Below are 22,710 nucleotides of genomic sequence, written 5' to 3'. Positions count from 1 at the left end.
GGATACTACCTTGTCTTTTAGCTTCAAGTAAAATGGTTACTAAAAGATTCAACAGACCTAGAACAATAACTGCATGCCCTAAATAATAGTCAATATATGCAAAGCACTTACTATGGATCAGTGCTATTTAAGTGCTAGATAAGTCTTAACTCATTTAATCCTCACAACAGTACTATGAAGTAGGTACTTTATCATTCCTGTTTTGCAGATGAGGAAACTGAGGCATTGAGCTATTATACAAGTTACCTGAAGTTACTTGCTTCCTGAGTTTACAGTTTTAACCATTGAGATACAGTGTCTTATTTGTTTTGATGCAAAAGAACAGATACCATAATGACAAAAAGGAGCCCAAGAAATTTACTGCCCCCAAGAGAAAAATTAGGTTTTAGATAGCTAGGAAACTCTCTAGGGTTAGATTCTAGACATATAACATCCCTGTGCTTACTTTTTATTTTTCTCCCTGGACTTATTTCTCTGGGTGGGAGTTCCCAAGCAAATAGCTCAAATACCACAATGGACTGTTATTCAAAGAAGTTTAGGCAGTACTTTCTGGTAAATTTGATGGCGAAAACAGTATTGAAAATGTGTTTGAAGTGTCAAGGATACAAGCTCTAGGAAATATCCAATTACAGAAATTAAATATCAGAAATATGCTAAGATAATTTCATTAATAAGCAAATATGCATATAACTAAATAGAATTCACATATACACTCTAACTGTATATAGTATGAGTAAGACTTCCTCACTATCAAATCAGAATACACTATCTCAGTCTCGCAGTGCTGAGGTTTCAAAGGGAAACAGCAGCCTTTACAACAGTAATGATCATTTATAAAATTAGTTGTTGAACACCCTTCCCTAATTAACGTAACATCTATCCTTACCCATTGCTTCAATCGGTCTTTCACTATTTTTTAAGTATTTATTGGAAACTGCCAACTCTACCATTCTAATAAATTACAAAGTGAGATTAAACATTTTGTAATAGATGTAAAATTTCATGAAGTTCATGAAAGTAAAATTAGACATTGCTTGGATCGTATACAAAGTTATTGACAAACTGCTATTGGCAGAGACTGTCCAGTTGAAACATAGAAGAGAAATAAGAAGAGGTTAATGGCCGGGTAGGTGTTCAGAGGAGACTGACTTAAACATCAAAGCCCCTTGTAGGAATAATGAAGTCCTTGACCTTTTTTTATTCGTTGCTAAAAATACATGATCTTTATTATGATATGGTGAAATCTAAATGTGGATTGAAAAATGTTACAGTAAACCTTTATACAATTTTGCCTAGAAAGAACAATGTCTCCTCAAATTCTAAGATTTATCTCATTTTTGGAATTATAACTTTTTGTTAAATGTAAAATTAAAAACTTATTGTATTTTTTTTTCATTTTTAAAACAATTTGCAGCCAAAACTTAACTTCTCCCTGATATAGACAATAAATGACGTGCCCAGGTTAAGTTTAAATTACTTAAGTTTTATCTTTTCATGAACCCATTATTCTTATGGTTAATGAATTCCCCTTGTATTTAAATGTAAGCATAAACAGACTGTATAAGTTATACTTGAACAAGAATTCTTTTTTTTTTTTTTTAATTATTTATTTATTTATTTATGGCTGTGTTGGGTCTTCGTTTCTGTGCGAGGGCTTTCTCTAGTTGCGGCAAGCGGGGGCCACTCTTCATCGTGGTGCGCGGGCCTCTCACTGTCGCGGCCTCCCTTGTTGCGGAGCACAGGCTCCAGACGTGCAGGCTTAGTAGTTGTGGCTCACGGGGCTAGTTGCTCCGCGGCATGTGGGATCTTCCCAGACCAAGGCTCGAACCCGTGTCCCCTGCATTGGCAGGCAGATTCTCAACCACTGCGCCACCAGGGAAGCCCAACAAGAATTCTTAACAAAGAGAAAAATGCAGCTATCAATTCAATTAATAAAGAAGTACTTCTTAAGAGTCCACAATGCCATGATCAGAAACTGAATCATCTGATTTTATTTAGAGGGTTTCTAGAGAGAACATAACTCTTCAGTAACTTCCCTGATCAGTGTACAGATGAAAAATAAGAAATAGGGACTTCCCTAGTGGTGCAGTGGTTAAGAATCCTCCTGCCAATGCAGGGGACACGTGTTTGAGCCCTGGTTCGGGAAGATCCCACATGCCACGGAACAACTAAGCCTATTTGCCACAACTACTGAGCCTGCGCTCTAGAGCCTGTGAGCCACAACTACTGAGCCCCCGTGCCACAACTACTGAAGCCCGTGAACCTAGAGCCCGTGCTCTGCAACAAGAGAAGCCACCACAATAAGAATCCCACACACCGCAACTAGAGAAAGCCGTGCACAGCAACGAAGACCCAACACAGCCAAAAATAAATAAATTTAAAAAAATAATAAGAAAAATAGGAAATAAGCAAAAATGTCTCAGGTCATGCCAAACAAACAGTAGCAGCCCTCGGTTGTGTATATGTCTTAGTTCAGGCTTCTATAACCAAGTACCACAAACTGGCTGGCATATAAACAACAAACTTTTAAGAACAGTGATCATGGAGTCTTTATTTTCCTGGGAAGGGGCAGTTAATGAATTTTGGCAGTAATGATTATCTTGGCGGCAGTGAAATTCAAGTGAAGGTACTTTCTTCCCTAAGACTGGAAGCCAGTGCCCCAGTAAAGAACATTCTCCCATTTGGGCAGTCTTCCCAACAGGGAGATGGCACATTTACTAAGTGATATGTCTCACTTTCTTTGTCATTCAGATCCATGCCAATCTGTTTCTTTTCCTTTCCCCTCTTTCCTTCCTTTCTGATTTTAGTGAAAATGTTACCAAAGTTTCATCATTCAATATGATGCTGTTCTAGTTTTTCATAAGACTCAGGGTAAAGAAGTTCTATTTCATTGCTTGTCTGTATAGAGATTTTTTTTAACATTAATAATTATATAATTTTGTCAAAAATTTATTTCCGGCAAGTACTAAGATGTTTGTATATCTTGTAATCCATTATGAATTTAACTAATAGATTTTATGATATTTAACCATCTTTATATTCCCAAGGTAACCTGATTTACTCTGATTTATTTTTTAGTTTTGAAAAATACATTATTGGATCCAGTTTGCTAACGCTTGGGTTTTTACATCCATATTTTACTAATGATATTAGCATACAATATTATTTTCTCACACGTACTTGTCAAGTCTTTGGACAAAAGGAAGCTAATTTCATAAAATGAGTAATGAAGCTTCCCCTGTCTTTTGAGTGGATGTTGAATTTTCTCAAATGACTTACTTTGTGTATATTGAGATGACTGCATGTTTCTTCTATTCTAGTCTGTTAGTATGGTGGATTACATTGATTGGTTTTCAAATGTTGAGCCAGCCTTGTATTCCCAGGATAAGCCTCAGTTGGTTATAATGTATTCTCTTTATTATACATTGTTGGATGCAATTTGTTGAAATTTTGCTAAGAATTTTTGCTTCTATGTTCATGATTCAAGATTAACAGGTGATTTTCTTTTATAATGTCTTTGAATTGGAGAGCTTTCCCTGCTTTATATTTTTTTGGCAGACTTTTATAAAGTTGCTATTATTAATTTTAAAATATTTGATAGAATTCACCAGTGAAGCCATCTGGGCATGAAGTTATCTTTGTGGAGATTTTAAAGTACGAAATAATTTTCTTTAGTAGACACATGGTTATTCAGATTATACACTTCTTCTTGAGTGAATTTTGGTAGTGTGTGTCTTTCAAAATTTTTTCCATTTCATCTAAGTTGTCAGGTTTTTGACATAAATTTCTTCATAACATCCTTATTATTCCTTTTATATATGTAGAATTTATAGTGATGTCACCTTTCTCCTTTCTGATAGTATTTGTAATTTGTGTCTTCTCTCTTTTTTCCACCGTCAATCTGGCTAGAGCTTTATCAATTTTATTGATCTTCTCAAGAATTAGCTTTTGGTTCACCAAGTTTCTCTAGTTTCTCTGCTTTTAAAGACAATATCTGATTGGTCTAGTAGTAAAAGAGATAAAATATGTGTAAAACAGAACAGTCTCTGGCACATTGGGAGCCATTCAATGAAAGATAGGTATAATGCTATTCCTTTATAATTGTTGTCATCTTTAATGGTATTAATTTTCCTCATTGCAAATTCATCTTGTGTGTGAATTTCATTTTTTCTTTTCTCTGTGGTGTCTTGCAGTTTTGTAGTGCTCTCTCCCTGGTGCACTAGTGTTCCTTGTTTAGAATTAGGTCATATATCAATGACTTGTATTTTCATTCCACAAAGATACTGTAAATCACTTTTCAGAAACAATGGGCAGCTAGGTCCATGTCCTGGCCAAGCAGATATCTCTGCTCCCTCTGAATTCCTTGGTAACAGTTTATTATTAGCTGTAGTTTGGGGTAAGGTTTGTGGCTCTTTGCACTCCTTATTCCCAGGCAGTGAATTCCATCTCTGTTTTTTTCATATAAGTAATCATCCTTAGCACAACTTTTTGGATGGGGTAACAGAGATGGAAACCATTTATTTATACTATGCTGTGAATGGCATCTCTAGGAGTTGGACAGTATACTACTTACCCAACCACACATGGTAGTCATGCTTGTTCTAGACTTCCACATTTACCCTGAATGCCAATAGTTCTTGGCTTTTTCTGTATGTAGAAACAGAAGGTTCTGGAGCTCAATCATTATGTTTATGATTATGTTTCATCTCCTTAGTGATGTATTTCCACCACTTGTGACTCATGGAGTTGATAGTATTGCCTTTAAGCATGACAACTTTTTGATATATTTAAAATCATTGATCTACTGTGATATGTGTCTGGAGTGCAAGAACGGGATGAGGTGGTTATCTGGAAACTCAAAGCCCCATCTTGACTGGAAGCCCGCATTAATTTTAATAGTAAACCTTTTGTAACAACCTAAATACCCAACATAATCAGCATGGTTAAATAAATTATTTTATTTTCATAGTATGGATTTCATGCAGCCTTTCAAAGTTATATTTTTGAAATAAGTTTAATGGCATTTGAAAATTCTAATGTTATAATGTTAACTGGAAAAATAAGATTTTTACATTACGTACATAGTTTAATATCAACTAAGTAAAAATAGGTATACAAAAAGACGGAAGGAACTAAGGCAAAACAATAACTACTGTTCTCTGGATGGTGTTTCTATGGGTTGTTAATTGCTAAACAAATTCCTTTAAGAATTTTAAGGTTTTTAAATAATGGATACACATTATACTGATTAGCAGAAACACGTGACTAGTATAATAAAAGCAAAAGTCCAGCTTGAGAACTCACTTCTGTGTGCCACTCCTTTCTGTACCCAAATCTAGGGAGTTTCAGACTCAGATGATGCTGCCAGTTGGATAGTATGGCCCCCAGGCTCCTAGGACCTCCATTGTCATGGTGACAGCCCACAGTGATCTGCCTCTTCTTTGACACTCTTTGTGCATCTATATGCTGCACAATCAGCAGCTCATTTCTGCTCTGTTAAGGAAGCCCAATGGCTATTTTTGTCATCTCAACCACTACATGACAGCGTACATGTGGTCCAGAACTATCATGTACTATATGGATGTGGGAGCTACTGCATACAGCGGGTGTTTCATACATCTTCGCTAAAATCTTCATCTGCACAATTACAGTTCTGCCTCTGACCAGGACGAAGGGAGCATGGAAAAGTAATTTCATAAGGTGGTAGGGCTCTGTGTAGTTCTACTTTTCATTTTAAAATTTTTATTTTTGCTATTAAAATGTTTGAGACAGTAAAATAAGTTCAGGATGAGTTCTTTGATTCTTTTGATTCCTCCATAGTTGGGGCTGTGGTCAAGAGTCCTAGAGTCCTAGGTTCAAATGCTGGCCCATTCAGCCCAGTGTGCCCTTAGCAAGTCACTTGACCTCTCCGAGTCTCACATCCTTAGCTGCAAAAGAGCAATAACCATCCTGGCTTTGAAGGGTCGCTATGAGGTTCGGTCATGGTCACCTATGTAAAGCTCTTTGTCCATAGCAGTTAATTCATGAGAAAGTTCTTTCCTTCCAGCCCGCAGTATAAATCTAGGTGGGTTTATGGAGTAAGTCCAAATTGAGTTCCCTCAACAGAGTCTTTGCTACCGCTGAAGGATTTCCAGCCAGAATTCCAGAGTGGCTTTATCTAGATGAGCAGACACTCCTCTTGTTAATGTTGCCTCCTTTGAGGATGTTACACCTCCGAGAATTCAAGAGCTCGGGCTGTGTGTTGCTCTGTCCTAAGGTACTTTCCTCAGGACTACGCAGGCACCTTTTTTATTTCTCAGACACCTCTGCCACTTCCTTTCATCTCAGGGCCCAGTAGAAGAGAGTTTGATTGGACCTGTCAGCATCTCTAAGGAGGCCACTTGAAAGTCATTTGAAGAATTCCCACACCCAAGAGCATCTCGGAGCAGCTGGGAAGATCCAGGCAGGCCATGAGCCTCATGGCCATGTCTTGCCCCAGACTGCTTGCTTTTTAATGAAAAAGGGCCTGGTCTGTGTGGAATTGTCAAAGGGTTTTTCCTTATATGAATTAGTGGTTTTGCAACTCATCACAGTAGTAGAAAACTCCACATGGAATAATCAGACAGGAGGTTCTTTTTCTGCACAGAACATTATCATCATTAGCTATAATATTGATAAATATAGAATATGTAGAAAATAATATCAAGTATCAAATTCCCAGTGTGCTCCGGGGACTCTGCTAGATGTATTACCTACCTGATATCGAACCTTCTGTAAGATACATATCACTACTCTGCAAGGTAAGAATTACAGTCTCCAGGGGCTTCCCTGGTGGCAGAGTGGTTAAGAATCCACCTGCCAATGCAGGAGACACGGGTTCAAGCCCTGGTCCGGGAAGACCCCACATGCCGCGGAGCAACTAAGCCCATGAGCCACAACTACTGAGCCTGCACTCTAGAGCCTGCGAGCCACAACTACTGAGCCCATGTGCCACAACTACTGAAGACCCCATGCTCCCAACAAGAGAAGCCACCACAATGAGAAGCCTGTGCGCCACAAGAAGAGTAACCACCGCTCACCACCACCGGAGAAAAGCCCAAGTGCAGTAACGAAGACCCAAAGCAGCCAAAAAATAAAAAAATAAAATAAATAAATTTATATATTAAAAAAATTACAGTCTCCATCTATAGATGGGGAAGCTGAGGTTCACAGAGGTTAAGTGACTTTCTAAAGGTCAACTTGACAGAGGAGCCTAGATTAAAATTTAGGTCTATTTTATTTCAAATTCCGTGCTCCTGAAAAATGAATCTAAGTGCCTTTCAATAAACATAAAGATAGTTTGACGGAGGAGAAATATAATCAGTCTCTAATATTAAGAGTCAAGTTATGGAGGGAAAAAAAGCCAGTTTCTCTGGGCTGCTGTTTGAGTTAAAAGGTTCTCGCTGGTATGAGCCACAGTTAAATCGGTACCAATTAGAGTCAAGTGTAATGAAAAATAAATACAACTGAGCTGTTAGACTGGCTGCTATGGTCCAGCATCTGTCAGCACTTCCATTATACATTGAGTTTTTTCAAGGAATTATAAGGGCAGTAAAAATGTGTGCTATGGTGGAACTTGGCAGAAAAAAAGTTTCCATTTAAAGAGCTTTTCAAATATATTATCTAAAGTTTTAAAAAATTAGGTTTGACACTTTAGTCATGAAGTTAGCAACCTTTTAAATATCCAACACGTTTTAATCAACTGTTGGAGTGCAAAAGTACTCAGCACCAGGACATGTGCCTCCATGGGGGTTCCCTCAGCCTCCACCAGGGGCTTCTGCCTTGGTGCTTTCACCCTGAGAGTGTTCTTGTTGGTCTCTGCAGCAGCTGGAAATACTAGCTGCAGCCACCGTGTTCCAGGAGATGAAAGAGGAGGCTGTGAGGACCCAGCAAAGACCCTGGTTCCTAACAATGGGGAGAGGTTATATTCAACTGCCTAAGATGTTCATCAGAAACCCCATCTAGACCAGAACTCAGCTTTGTTGGAATGATCCCAGGCTGGAGGCTGACAAGCATGTTGGTGAGGGTATGGCAAAGAGGCTGGAGTTGAGGACATGGCTTAAGAAAAGGTAGGCGCTTATGTAGTCTGGTTGCAGAAAAAGGTGAGTCAGAAGGTCTTGTTCTGATTTTAAATCAATTAGAAGCTCTCTAGACTTGAAGACAGAAGATCACGGTGGTTTGGTGTGAATATAAGTGTTCCCCAAAATTCTTACATTGAACTCCTAACCCCAAAATATGGTATTAGTAGGTGGGAACTTGGAAGGTGATCAGGTCATGGAGGTGGAGCCCTTATGAATGGGATTAGTGCCCTTCTTAGAGACTCCACAGAGCTCCCTAGCTCCTTCCACCCTGTGAGGATGTGACAGAAGTCTGCAACCCAGAAGGAGACCCTCAGCTGACCATGCTGGCACCCTGATCTCAGACTTCCAACCTCCAGGCTGTGAGAATTAAATTTCTGTTTTTTGCAAGCCACTCAGTCTGTGGTGTTCGGTTATAGCAACCCGAATGGACTAAGACACGTGTGGTGGCCTCTAGCTCTGCCACCACCCTGTCTTATGACAATGTGCATGTTGCCTAATCACTCTGAATCTTAGTTAATATAATTCTGAATGGAAGTTATAATCTTTCTATGAATCTCAGATTTGTGGGATAAGGAGATAATAGGTAAAGAATTACTCTGTAAACTTTAAAGAGCTATGCAGATATAATGAATGATAATCATAATGAAACATTTCTTATCTTTTCCTAAGGATATTTTCCTAATAGCCAGACACTGTGAAGAGGAGAAACATGGGTAAAACATGTTTTCTGTACCTAAAACCCTAAACAACAGTTGGACCAAAGGACATATTGACAAATGCCCACAACGAAGGCAGAAGGGGTAAAGCCAGGCAGCAATGGGCCAAAAACAAGCAGCCTGCCCCCAAACTTCACCAGGAAAGTTCTGGGAAAAGAATTAACATTAAATGCCATCCAGGAGCCTCACTTATCCACAATTCAACCATTGCCCATCAATATGGCCATGCACGATCTTGGTGTTTCCTGTCATAAGTTCACAACTAGTTCTGGAGTCAGGACTCAGGTTATGCTTCTGCATAAGCCAGATCAGGACAGACTCATGGAAGTTGTGTCCTCAAATTTGACTCAAATACAGAGTCTCCCTATGGAGCTTATTAAAATGCAAAGACTCTGGCCCTCCCACTCTGTAGGCAACAGCCCTGGAGTCTGACTTTCTAAGAAACTCCCCAGAACGTTTTGTTCGAAGTGGGCCGCATGGGCACACTTTGAGAATCACTGAGTTTAGACTTCTCTGAAATGGCCACATGAACCCAAATGTCAGAGCTAGAGATCTCTAATATAACTTCCTCAGTTTACTGCTGAGAAAATCTGTAACGGGGAGCAATCAGTGTTCACTGGGTACACAGTATGTGTCAGTGCTCTGCTGGCATCAACCGCGGGGGTCTCATTTAGTCTTCAAGGTATGTCTGAATTCTCCCACTGAAGGCATTTCGATGTATCCCAACTTGAGATCAACGCATTAACCTGCCTCCCTGCTCTAACACCTGCTAGCTAAAGTAATAACAAGTTAAAAACAAGGAACCCGGAGCCACTGCCTGTTCTGTGTTCTGTTATGGTGGAGCTGTAAGAGCCACCTGCCAATCATTTAACTTTGGGGATGGCTTCCTCTCCCACCCCTCAGGGAGTACTTTAACACCTACCTCTCTCTTCAAGCTCCTTATATTACTCCAGGCTTTCATGCTCAAAATATTCCTGCTCTATTTTTTTTCTTTTTAATAAATTTATTTGTTTTATTTATTTATTTTTGGCTGCATTGGGTCTTTGTTGTTGCGCACGGGCTTTCTCTAGTTGCGGTGAGCTGGGACTACTCTTCCTTGCGGTGCTCACGCTTCTCATTGCAGTGGCTTCTCTTGTTGAGGAGCACAGGCTCTAGGTTCACGGGCTTCAGTAGTTGTGGCTCGCGGGCTCTAGAGCACAGGCTCAGTAGTTGTGGTGCACAGGCTGAGTTGCTCTGCAGCATGTGGGACCTTACCGGGCCAGGGCTCAAACCCGCGTCCCCTGCATTGGCAGGCGGATTCTTAACCACTGTGCCACTAGGGAAGCCCTCCTGCTCTATTTCTATTCTTCATTCCATTTCTTCCTTAAGGAAATTGCCACCATAAGTCACAATCTCCCTCAGCCACAGATTTGCCTATACCCATCTCCTCTCCAAGTCCTTTTCTGTGTCTCTGAGAATGGGACCCCTTTTCTACTATGTAAGGACATCTTCTCCCTCTAAGCCTTTGACTTGTGTCTTCCCACCATATTGGTTTGTTAACTTCCCATCACTGCCATTTGTGTCTGCAATCATCTTTCTGTCTCTCTCTTCTCGGATTCTAAACAGGTTCAAGTCTCTTCTGTACTATATCCCCTTCTATTCGCTGTGCAATCTTGCTTCTTCCCCTCTCATCCAAACTTCTGAAAGAACTTTCTGTTCTCTCTCCATTCCTGCCTCTCATTCACTACTCAACCCATTTCAATCTCGCTTCTAGTACTTTCCTTCAGCAAACTTCATTTTACTAAGGTTACCAGTGATACACTTTTGCCCAAATCCCATGGATATTTTCCAGTCCTCCTTCACTTGTAAGACAGAGATATTAATATTTATCTCACAAGGTTGTTTTAAGAATTAGTATATAAGTGTATAGGAACTGCTTGATACAAGGCCTGGCACAGAATAAGCACTTAATTAATGGTTCCCTTTCCCTTTCTCCTCCTCTTCCTTCTCCTCCTCCTCATTATTATTGTTGTAGCTCTTATTATTATTTCAGGGCCTTCCAATTGTATTTGACACCGTCAAGCTTTCCCGTCTTTTGGGAAACTCTTAAATTTCATGATATCATGTTGTCCTAGTGCCCGTCATCCTCTGACTGTTCTTGCCCCCTCACCACTCACAGGTCTCTCTGCCTTCTTCTTTCCCCAAAGATTGCAGTTCCCCAGGAGTCGATCTTTGGCCCCTTTCTTATCTCACTCTTCCTGCTTCCCCTGGTGACCTCTGACATTCTCATCCTTTCAGTTGCCATCTACTTGTCAACAAATCTCACGTTTTTCTTGAACTCAGACCTGCCCTGAGCCGGGGAACCAGTCTTCCTATACTGTAGACCTGGCACATGAGAGATGCTCATGACCTGACTGGCCTCACTAAAGACTCAGCCAGCTCCTCACTCTGTAGTAAAGCCTGGGGCACAGAAGCCTTGACTCCAACAGGAAAGCACGTGTGTGTGTGTGTGTGTGTGCACGCGCGCGGGGAAGCTCTGGGCTCTGCTGCCTTCTGTTGGAGATGGAGCACATTTGGCAGGGTGGGACCCTGGTCACAACTGGCAGATGGCACGTAGCCACCTGGAGGGAACGGTAAGACTGGCGTAGAGGGCGCGGAGAGGGAGTCTAAGCCAGCACCAGGCACAGGTGATCAAGAGAACCTTCCCAATGACATGGAGGGCCTTGGACCCTATCTGTCAGACATCATCACAGAGACCAAATGGAAGTTCAAAGCCTGAGAGACTAAGCGAAACTTTTGTCCAAGTTCAATTCACAATGCAGATATCTTCTATGCTTTAGTCTTTAACTTCCCATAAATGTGGGCAGAATGTTGGCACAGGAAAGTGCCACCTCCCCAAATCTGACATAGCACAAACATGTCAGTGCTCGGATTCTGGATTTAGATCCAGGTTCAAATTTTGGCTCCCTCTGTTCACTGAATGACTTTGGTTAAATATTTAACGTTTCTGAGCCTCTGTCATCTGTAGCACGATGACAACACTTGCCTCAAAGGATTTACCGTTCATGAATTCAACACTTATTGAGAGCCTAGGATGTGCCCAGATGACTCAGATGTGTCCTTGCTCTCATGGTCCTCAGAGGACAGAAGAGGACAGTGGCCCAGGCAAGAGACAGGGGCCTGGTTGGCTCCAATGCGTGTGTGAGAGGAAGAGGTCAAGGGTTATGCCCAGGCTACCGGCTTTAGCCAGTAGATGATGATAGGATAATTCAGTGAGAGAACCAGGCTTAGGGTGGGGATTCTGTAAGCTCAGTTCTGACCATAGGATGTGAGAACCTGTGGAGTATCCAAGCAGAGATGCTGGGTAGGCAAGCAGGACGATGTACCCAAACTCCCAGGAGAAACTCTGCAGCTAGAAACAAATATTTTCAGTCTTCAGCACAAAGATGATCAGTGATGCCCCGAAACAGATGAAAATGCTCAGAAAGAGTGTATTCAAAAAGGTGACATGAATCACCAAAACACAGCTGTCTAAACAAGGGCAAAAGGAGGAGGAGTCACGAGAAGGGTCATCACACAGGTTGGAGACCGGGAACTGCAGAGCATGGGAATATAGGAACAGAAGTGAGAGGGTCAAGAGTTTTGAACACATTCAAGGAAGAGAAGATGATGAAACATATCCAATGGACACAACAAAAAAATTCCTGGTGAGTCTGGCAGGAGCTGATTCAAAGAAGCAATAAGGCTGAAAGGCCTGGCCTCAGCCAAGAGAGCACAACATCTTCTAATAGGACCTGAGGGAGGCTGGAAGGACTCGAGAGGTAGGTAAGCTGACAAGACATTGTAGGATTTTCTTTCAGGTGGTTTCTAATGTGTGTGTGACACTATGGGTGACCTTTGCAAATAGCCAGGGTGAGCTTGTGAGGTGGTAGGTCAGGGGAAGTAAGGGGCATTTAACATGGGCTCTGGAGATGGGCATGAGCCAGGCGCCAGAAGTGTGGAAGGATTTCAGGTAGCATCTCAGATCTGGATGAGGAGGGAGATTACAGCTGGCAGTGAGGGCAACCTGCATTTTCTTCACTCAGGCAATGCATCCTGGGTATGGGTGCCAAGACTATGTCTGGCAGGCTGGGTCCCTGCTTTCGATGTTTCCAGATGAGTCTGAAGAAAGAACAACTGAAGTCAGACAGGCTTACGGGTAAGGGGAAATTAAAGGGGCTAAGAAATAAGAGGCCTCAGTGAAGCCAGAGAAGCTGACTGGTGAAGTAGGGGGAGACACCGAGAAAGAGCTGGAAGGATTTAGGAGACAGATCGTGGTCAGAGACGACCATCTGCATTCATGGTTTCAGAGCTGGCGCAGTTCCAGCTAATGGTGAGTTTCCAGGTGACTTTGTGAGAGTGGATGGCTGAATTGGGGTCGAAGGAAAGGTGGCAGGAAATGAGCTGGTCAAGGAAACAGAAGATCCCTTGTAGCTGAGGTCATTCAGGGTAAGGGCTGCACTTGGGATGGAGAGAAACCCTGAGATTTGGGAGTCAAGATCTATGGGGGGAGGAGATTGTTTAGGAGGCTGAACAGCTGATTCGGGAGAAGATATTTATCACCCAAGTATGGGAGGAAGGGGTCTGTGAGCCCACGTGTATGTGATGGCGGCTCTGACTCAGCCCTTTGGTACCTTAGTTGTGGGCCACTCCTCACGTTCCTTGCAGCGCTGGATGAACCAGATGCTTTGCCGGGTCCCTGATTGCTGATCACGTCACCTGCTATCCAGGCACAGCCCGTGAAGCCTTCAGTCCTTCCACCAAGGGAGCCCTCGGCAGAGTCCTGGCTGTGTGGTTGGGAACCACTGTCCCCAGGTCAGCCAGGGCAGAGGGGCACCATCACTTGCCAAAGGCTACTTCTTGGCCTTCAAGGGAGGTTTAGTTAGACACAGAACAAGCCTGGTCGTTGAAAACTGTTTGGGACTTGTTTCTGGAGACACTGGGGCAGCAGAGAATGAGATGGAGCATTTTAAGGCCTTCAGAAGGCATTTCAGTGGGTGGCCCACCCTGGAAGTCCATCCCAGGTCTGGCATCCCCCGCGCACAGACCCCGGGTCTAAGCCTGGTTGGTAGGTGGATGCTGACGGTGGCCTCAGTCGCTCACAGATGGGGCTCGGTTTAAAGTTCAAGTGGTAACTGGATGGTGACTGTTTGTCTCTGACCAACACTCAGCACAAGAAAAGGTGGCACTTTTTTCTAAAAGGCAGCAAATGTGGACAAATATTAGCTCTTGGAAATAAAGGGGGAAGTTATTCATTCACTCGGCAGCATTTTCCAAGCCATCAATCTTCCGGGGATTTCTATTGCTTTAATCATCAAGGTTGTTTATTTGGAGCAGTTTCTGAGAGAATAAAAGTACCTTTGGCCTTTATCTGCTGTCATCAAAGCATCCATTAGGGGGCTGGAGCCCTGTGGGGAGGCTCAAGGGATTATTCAGAGAGGTTTTCTGCAACGCACAGGAATTCTGCTTTTTCTCCTCCCCGGTGTGGCAGTCGAGTTGAAACTGTAATCTGAAAGGTTGGGTTTATCGTCAGGTTTAGATCATCTGAACAGGATTTTGTTCAAGGCAAACCTACAGATAAAAGCATTGTAAGGGGCCTGGAACAAAGGCCTGTCTGCCTGGAGAAACTGTGTGGTTTCTGGCAGTCCACGGGCATTGGTGCTCTACCCACACGGGGCAGGGGCGTCCCAGCTGCCTGTGGAATCATAGTGGGTCCCCTTCTGGGCAGAGGGACCCTGGGGAGAAGCGGGTAAGGGGCTGACTACTGTCCACCCTGCCGGAAGGTGCCTGTTTACTCCACTGGGGAAGCCGGAAGTGTAGGAGAAAGAGTTGAGAGTGTGTGGACCTGTGAGTAAGTGTGCACACACACACCACATGCACACACACCACACACCCTCACACACACACTCCTCACAACATACATGCGTACATACACACACCTCACACCACACACCACACACCCTCACACACACACTCCCCACAACATGCATGCGTACATACACACACCTCACACACACACTCCCCACAACATGCATGCGTACATACACACACCTCACACCACACACACACGCCACAGATATGTACGTGCACACACACCCCCATATATGCACATAAATACACACCACGTGCACACACCCTCACACACACACTCCCCACAACATGCATGCATACATACACACACCTCACACCACACACCACACACCCTCACACACACACTCCCCACAACATACATGCGTACATACACACACCTCACACCACACACACACGCCACAGGTATGTACGCGCACACACACCCCCATATATGCACATAAATACACACCACGTGCACACACCCTCACACACACACTCCCCACAACATGCATGCATACATACACACACCTCACACCACACACACACGCCACAGGTATGTACGCGCACACACACCCCCATATATGCACATAAATACACACCACGTGCACACACCCTCACACGCACACACTCCATGCCATACGTGCACACATAACGCACCATACACGCGCACATGTATGCACACACACCCCCTGTAGGTGTACATACTCACCCACCACATGCACGCACACACCACGTGTGTGTGTGCACACACGCCTTCACATACCCTCGCTACTTGGAGCCCTAACTGCAGGGTCCTCCAGGGCCTCGGCCTCAGACCCTTCCAGCGCCAGCTCTGCCTGGAGCGCCCGCCTCCCTCCCTCTGCTCTTCTTCACCGCTTTTCCCTCCTCCATCGTCCAGGGCAAACCTCACTTTTCAGACCTCTTAGCCCAGCACCCCTGTCAGATACGGACGGCTCAGGATGACACCAGGACCCCCTTTCTGGGAATGTCTCTGCTCTCCCTGGCCCTGCTCCGCTAGACGGCTTGCTCTGGGCTGCGGGGGAGCGAGGGCTGGGAAACCTCTGCCGACTGGACAATGCAGGGTAGCCGCCGGGTTGCCCATCCTGGGCGGGTGAGGACGGCTCCCTGTAACTTCCTCCCGAGCTGCTCGCTCAGCATTTTGCTGCGTCAGCTGTGGCTCACGGGAAAGCCAGGTCAGTGGTAATCTGCACGGGAGCATATGCACACACACACACACACGCACACACGCACACACACACACACACCATAGAGATGCACGCACCTGCATACACAAACAGCACACCAGATATGCACTCAGTATAGAGGTACACACACAACATAGAGATACACGCAACTTACACACATGCCCCACAGAAACATCTACACACACATATACAATATCTTAGAGACATTCATTCATCCATCCATCCATCCACACACACGCCAGAGACATTTACACACACATATACACATGCCACAGGGACATCCACACACTCACGTACCACAGAGAATAACACACACTCATACCATATGGATATCTACCCATATACACACCACTGGTGCACAACAAAGATATTTGCACACATATCTCAGAGACATCTACACACACCAAGCACAACGCAGGGATGTGCACACACACAGACACCAGTACTATTTGTTACAAAGAGAGGAAACACCCCAGCACCTGACCGTGCACATAAATGTGGATACACAGACACACACGATAATTTGCACACTCCCCCCAGGGTTCTCATGAATACAGACATCACAGGCGCTTACTGGCACACAGATATGTAAACTCCCATAGAGCCCCCAAACCAGCTTATGTCAGAAGCATTTCTGGAATGGCCCAGACCTGGAAGAGAGAAGGGCAGGTCTGTACCCGCCGGGCTCAGCAGGAGAGGCAGACGGTGTCAGAGCAGGAGCTCTCCAGACCCTGGAGGTCACAGAATAGCAGGGCAGCAACCCCAGATGGGAAAGCAAACTCTCCTCCTGTGAATGGCGAGGATGCTGAGGCCGGAGAGGGAGGAGGGCCGTGCCCTGCAGGGTGGGCCTTCGCTCAGGCCCCCTGGCTGCCCTTCTCTGGGACCTTGCGCAAGAAGCTCCCTGTTGTGAACCTCAGAGTTCCCATCTGTAAAATGGAGCTAATGTGAAAAACAAACAGAGGATGGGGGTAGGGGTAATTGAGAACATCAAAGCTGCGAGGCGATCATTGCTACCTTTGTTCTTTTCAAGGCTGCTTCTTGGCTGTGCTGGCATGAGCAGGTCCAACCCTCTGGTCTCCTCTTTTTTCCGCAGGGACATAACTTTTTTCAACAGTCTTTTCAGGACACTCTGTTTTCATTTTCCAGATTCGTTGGGGTCCCTGAGTAAGGGGTGAGGTGAAGGGTGGGGAAGCGGGGCGTTGTGGGCAGGGTGGGAGATTTGGGAGGCCAGGCTCTGAGTGCACAGAGGGTGCTGGCGGGGGCTGGCAGCTGGCGAGGTGCCTGCCCCAGCATGGAACCGACTCTTCCCACAGCGCCTTGCTCAGCGCATGTGTGCGGTAAAGGTCTGCTGAATCGGTTAGCTGAATTGCATTTCCTGCTTCAGTTCCTGGCTGGAAATTCTGCGGGCAAAGGAAGAGCCACAAGAAGGTTGGAGTTAATGCCGTGTGTCACAGGAGAGACATGCCAGGAAAGGGCTATGGAGTTCCAAGGAAGGGAAGTCACATCTATGAAAAAGTATTCTGAAAGAATTTGCCCTTGGGATGAGTCTTGCAGGATGAGTCGGGTGGCTTGCTTGCTGTCTTCCGCCCCGTGAAGTTGTGGCCGCTCCATTTGGGGACCTTCAGAGCTAGTGACTGCACGCGGAGTCCCAGAGGGCAGCCCATGGATCTGCATGGACTCTCTCCACTTTCCCTCAGCAAGTAGACAGGCTCACAGTGGGCTGGATGCTTCTACTTAGGGTCATTTCATCTCCGAGTAGAGTAGGCAGCCGTCTCTTGGAAGCCCACACAAGTCAGTACACAGCATCATGATGGCCCTCACATGCTCTAGCAGTGCCCATTCATCTACTTCTGTGACTGTCTTTCCCTCAAGATCGTGAGCTCCCGTGGCCAGCCATCAATCATCTTCATTTCCTGTCATGCCTGGCCTGCAGGAGGCAGTAGGTCTCCGGAGATTGAAGGATTGAAGGAGGGGACAGGACGTGGTGGGCTAGCTAGAGGCTGGGGGCTCAGAGCTCCTAGATGGGCAGTGACTGTTTTCAGATCCCCTATTCCCGCCCTCAGCTGTTTCTGTGGTGGGGACTGAGACCTGTGAGTGGAAGTTAGTTGAGGAAGTAGAATTTTGGAAAGCAGCCTTTCATATCCAGATGTGCACACCATTAGCAACAGAGAAGGTTTGCTCTTTTTATTTTGGTGAGAGTTGAAAGCAGATATCTAAAAATAGAGCTCAGTCTCACAGCAAAATCTGGCCACTTGGAAAATGTGTTCTAGTGGATTTTTTTGTTGTTGTTATTTAAGAAGATTTTCCTAAACAAAGTGTATTATGACTGTAAGAAGATTTAATTATTACTTTTTATTTTCTTCCCACCTCATTCTCATGCTTTCCTGGATGTTGGGGGTTGGTCCCAAAATGACTGAAGTCAGCAGTTTCGCAAGCTGAGTGTGTTCAGTGTGCTCCTAACACATCAAGTCTGATGCAGCCCCTGAAAGTATGAGGGCATGTGCCCCAGTTATCGCTGTCCTCCTGTGGGCAGACAAACGGCCTTGGGGACACAGACCAGGCCGTGATGGGCAGCAGGGGCACAGCAGCCAGTATTTTGCCTTCAGTTTATGACTGGGGTGTGGTGGAGGACGGGGCGCAAGGCTCTGGTGTTAGATAAATCTCAGATCAAATCCTGACTGCATGGCCGACCAGCTGTGTTCTTCCCTGAACCTACTTCATAATCTGTAAGATGGGAAATCTAGTAGCTAAATGGGCATGATCGTAGTGAGGTGTAAAGATATAATGTCTTTCATTGATGAAAGAAATTGAAAATGACACAAACCAATGGAAAGATATACTGTGTTCTTGGATTGGAAGACTCAATATTGTCAAAATGATTATACTACCCAAGGCAATCTACAGATTCAGTGCAATTCCTATCAAATTACCAATTGCATTTTTCACAGAACTAGAAAAAAATTTTTTTAAATTTGTATGGAAACGCAAAAGACCCAGAATAGCCAAAGCAATCTTGAGAAAGAAAAACAAAGCTGGAGGAATCAGGCTCCCTGACTTCAGACTATACTACAAAGCTACAGTAATCAAAACAGTATGGTACTGGTACAAAATATAGATCTATACAAATATAGATCAATGGAACAAGATAGAAAGCCCAGAAATAAACCTACGCACATATGGTCAATTAATCTATGACAAAGGGGGCAAGAATATACAATGGAGAAAAGACAGACTCTTCAATAAGTGGTGCTGGGAAAACTGGACAGCTACATGTGACCAGATACTATAAAACTCCTAGAGGAAAACATAGGCAGAATACTCTGACATAAATTGCAGCAATATCTTTTTGGATCTGTCTCCTAGAGTAATGGAAATAAAAACAAAAATAAACAAATGGGACCTAATTAAACTTAAAACCTTTTGCTCAGCAAAAGAAACCATAAACAAAATAAAAAGGCAACGTACAGAATGGGAGAAAATATTTGCCAATGATGCGACTGACAAGGGATTAATCTCTAAAATATACAAACAGCTCATACAGCTGAATATTAAAAAAACAAACAACCCAATTGAAAAATGGGCAGAAGATCTAAAAAGGCATTTCTCCAAAGAAGACACACAGATGGCCAAAAAGCACATGAAAATATACTCAACATTGCTAATTATTAGAGGAATGCAGATCAAAACTGCAATGAGGTATCACCTCACACCAGTCAGAATGGCCATCATCAAAAAGTCTACAAATAATAAATGCTGGAGGGGATGTGGAGAAAAATGAACCCTCCTACACTGTTGGTGGGAATGTAAATTGGTACAGCCACTATGGAGAACAGTGTGGAGGTTCCTTAAAAACTAAAAACAGAGCTACCATACGATCCTGCAATTCCACTCCTGGGCATATATCCGGAGAAAAACAATTTGAAAAGGTACAGGCACCCCAGTGTTCATAGCAGCACTATTACAATAGCCAAGATATGGAAGCAATCTAAGTGGCCATCAACAGATGGGTGGATAAAGAAGATGTGGTATATTTATACAATGGAATATTACTCAGCCATAAAAAGAATGAAATAATGCCACTTTCAGCAACATGGGTGGACTTAAAGATTATCATACAAAGCGGAGTATGTCAGACAGAGAAAGCCAAATATCATATGATATGACTTATATGTGGAATCTCAAAAGATGATACAAATGAACTTATTTACAAAACAGAAATAGACTCACAGTTGTAGAAAACAAACTTATGGTTACCAAAGGGGAGGGGGGGAGAGGGATAAATTAGAAGTTTGAGATTAAAATATATACACTACTATATGTAAAATAGATAAACAACAAAAACCTACTGTATAGCACAGGGAACTGTATTCAATATCTTGTAATAATCTATAATGGAAGAGAATGTAAAAAAGAATGAATATATATATGTATAACTGAATCACTTTACTGTACAATTGAAACCAACACAACATGTAAATCAACTATGTTTCAATAAAATTTAAAAAAAGAAAAAAAGATATAATGTCTTTATACTTACATAAAAGACAACATTGTTCTTGGCATATAACAGATGTTGAATTGTAGCCGTTATTATTATTATTATTACTATTATTTTATTTGGGTGAACAGTAAGTCTTAGAAATTTACATGACATTTGGTTTCCAGGACTTGTAAAAAATGAAAATATCATTTTAAGAAGGAAATAGCTATTTTATCTCCATTAAAGTCACCACAGACTTTTATTGTTTCTTAAAAGGATTACATTCACGTTATAATGATCTGTTTTATAATTTTAAAAAATAAATACACCAATTAGATCAATTTCAAAATTTAAACCAGATGTAACTTTTCAGATTCTAATTAGACATAAGATTATTTGTCTATGTTTATGCACAGAGGTGTGAGTATTTATATGTAACCGGATATAATATACATTTATCTATAAATATGTATAACACAGCTATTTATGACCTGATAATCATACTAGCAACTATAGATGCTGGACTAGACTTAGCTAGTGGTTTTACCCATTTGCTTTGTATGCCAACTTACTGTCTGATGCCAATCGGATTTAATATAATACAAAATCTTATATAGAGACATTGATAAATATGCACATAATATACAGGTATATGTGGTTCTAAAATATGAATATGTGTTTATTCCAGGTGTCAAATTAGTTTCAGGTGCCCATGTCTTAGGAGAGCCCACTGTGGGAAACACAAACTAAAATACTTGCCCTGATTGCAATACTGGGTGCTGAGCAAACCTGAACCACACGTAGGGGCAGTGGCGTGGAACCCCAGAGAGAAACTCAAATGAAGATGCCAGAGGGCCAGAGGCCTAAACTGTGTCACATGCATTTGATCCAAAGCAGGGCTGTGGTTTGTCAGAGCATGATTAGGTACTGTAACCCTGGGAGTGAGAATCACTTGACCCCGTAGGACCACTGGCAAGCCACTCAGTGTGGCTGGGAAGTTAATTTGACTTAAAATCTCTCTTTCTGTAATTCCTGCCCATTTCCTTTTCTTCTCTCCTCCTGGATCCTAGAAGAGTAGGTCATGGCCTTTCTTATACTTCATCTCAGCCCAGCAGAAGCCATAAAGATAACCGCCAGTTCTTCAAAGCTGGCCAGATCCCTGATAATTTCACAGAGGATTTTCCCAGCACTTTAGGGAAGAGGGCTGGGGAAGCTGCTCTGCTGATCCAACTGGGGGCCATTGTAAGGACTGGACGTGGCTGAGACGACTGCTCTGCGGGATGAAAAGGCACTTCAGAGTGACACCTTTGCTGGGGACCCTCAGGGAGGCTCTGGGAGCCACAGCCTAGGCTGAGATGTTTAGGGCGTGAGTCTATGGCGCTGTTTTCTGGGAAGCAAACTGCACTGAAGAAAGTCTGTTTTGGGTGGCTTGAGGAAATTTTCCTTTTGGTTTGCAATGATAAGGGTGGGGTGGGGGGTTAGAATCTAATATATACCTGAGAACTCACTTGGAAGAAATTTCAGCCCACTGGCACTTGAGATAATACACTACACATTATATACGCATATATACGTATATCTACATATCTAACATATAAGACAAATAACTAGTTTCTATCTTGAGCACCTACAACGTTCTAGGCCTTTTAATGTTTGTTATCTAATTGAATCTTCACAAAAGTCATCAAATCAGTAGCAAATCCATTTTACACATGTGGGAACTGAGGATTTGAGTGTTTAACTTGCCAAATGCAAAGCTAGGTTTCAGTCCTGGGCCTTCCACCTTGAATGCCCACTGTTTCTACCATGGCAATCGGTAAATATATGACTTCAGTTGTGGACAGATTGAGTTTAAAATTATGGACCACTGCCACATTCCTGCTAGTGTTGTTCTGAATTATTTGCTTTTAATTGAGACTGTATCAAATTATGAAAATGTATGTGCTTTACGTGGGAAAAGGAAGATTTCGAGGATATTGCTCTTCTCCAAAAGCTGCCTAATTCTGCTTGCTAATAATTAGAGCTTTCTATATACCAGTGTGTATTATAATCATAATAATATAATGATGTATTCAACCTATGTTTATTGTATGCCTACTATGAGCAGTCAAAGGGAACATAGCGGTGAAGTAATTTACAAATGTCCCTGTCTTCCTGTAGCTGACAATGAAGTGGTAGGGATGACCCTCTTTCCCTGAGGATGTTTTGTTTGTAGGGAGAGAGAACTCAGCTTGACTTCACTTGGACAGACACTCATGTTGTCTCACCTATTTAGGCAAAGAGAAGCAGTGGCCTGTCCTCAGGGACCTCTGAAGCTAGGGACTCAGGCCCTGCCCAGTCAG

The sequence above is a fragment of the Balaenoptera ricei genome, chromosome 13 (genome assembly GCF_028023285.1).
Source record: "Balaenoptera ricei isolate mBalRic1 chromosome 13, mBalRic1.hap2, whole genome shotgun sequence".
NCBI classification, from domain to species: Eukaryota; Metazoa; Chordata; class Mammalia; order Artiodactyla; family Balaenopteridae; genus Balaenoptera; species Balaenoptera ricei.
Note: the sequence above shows the minus strand (reverse complement) of the source record.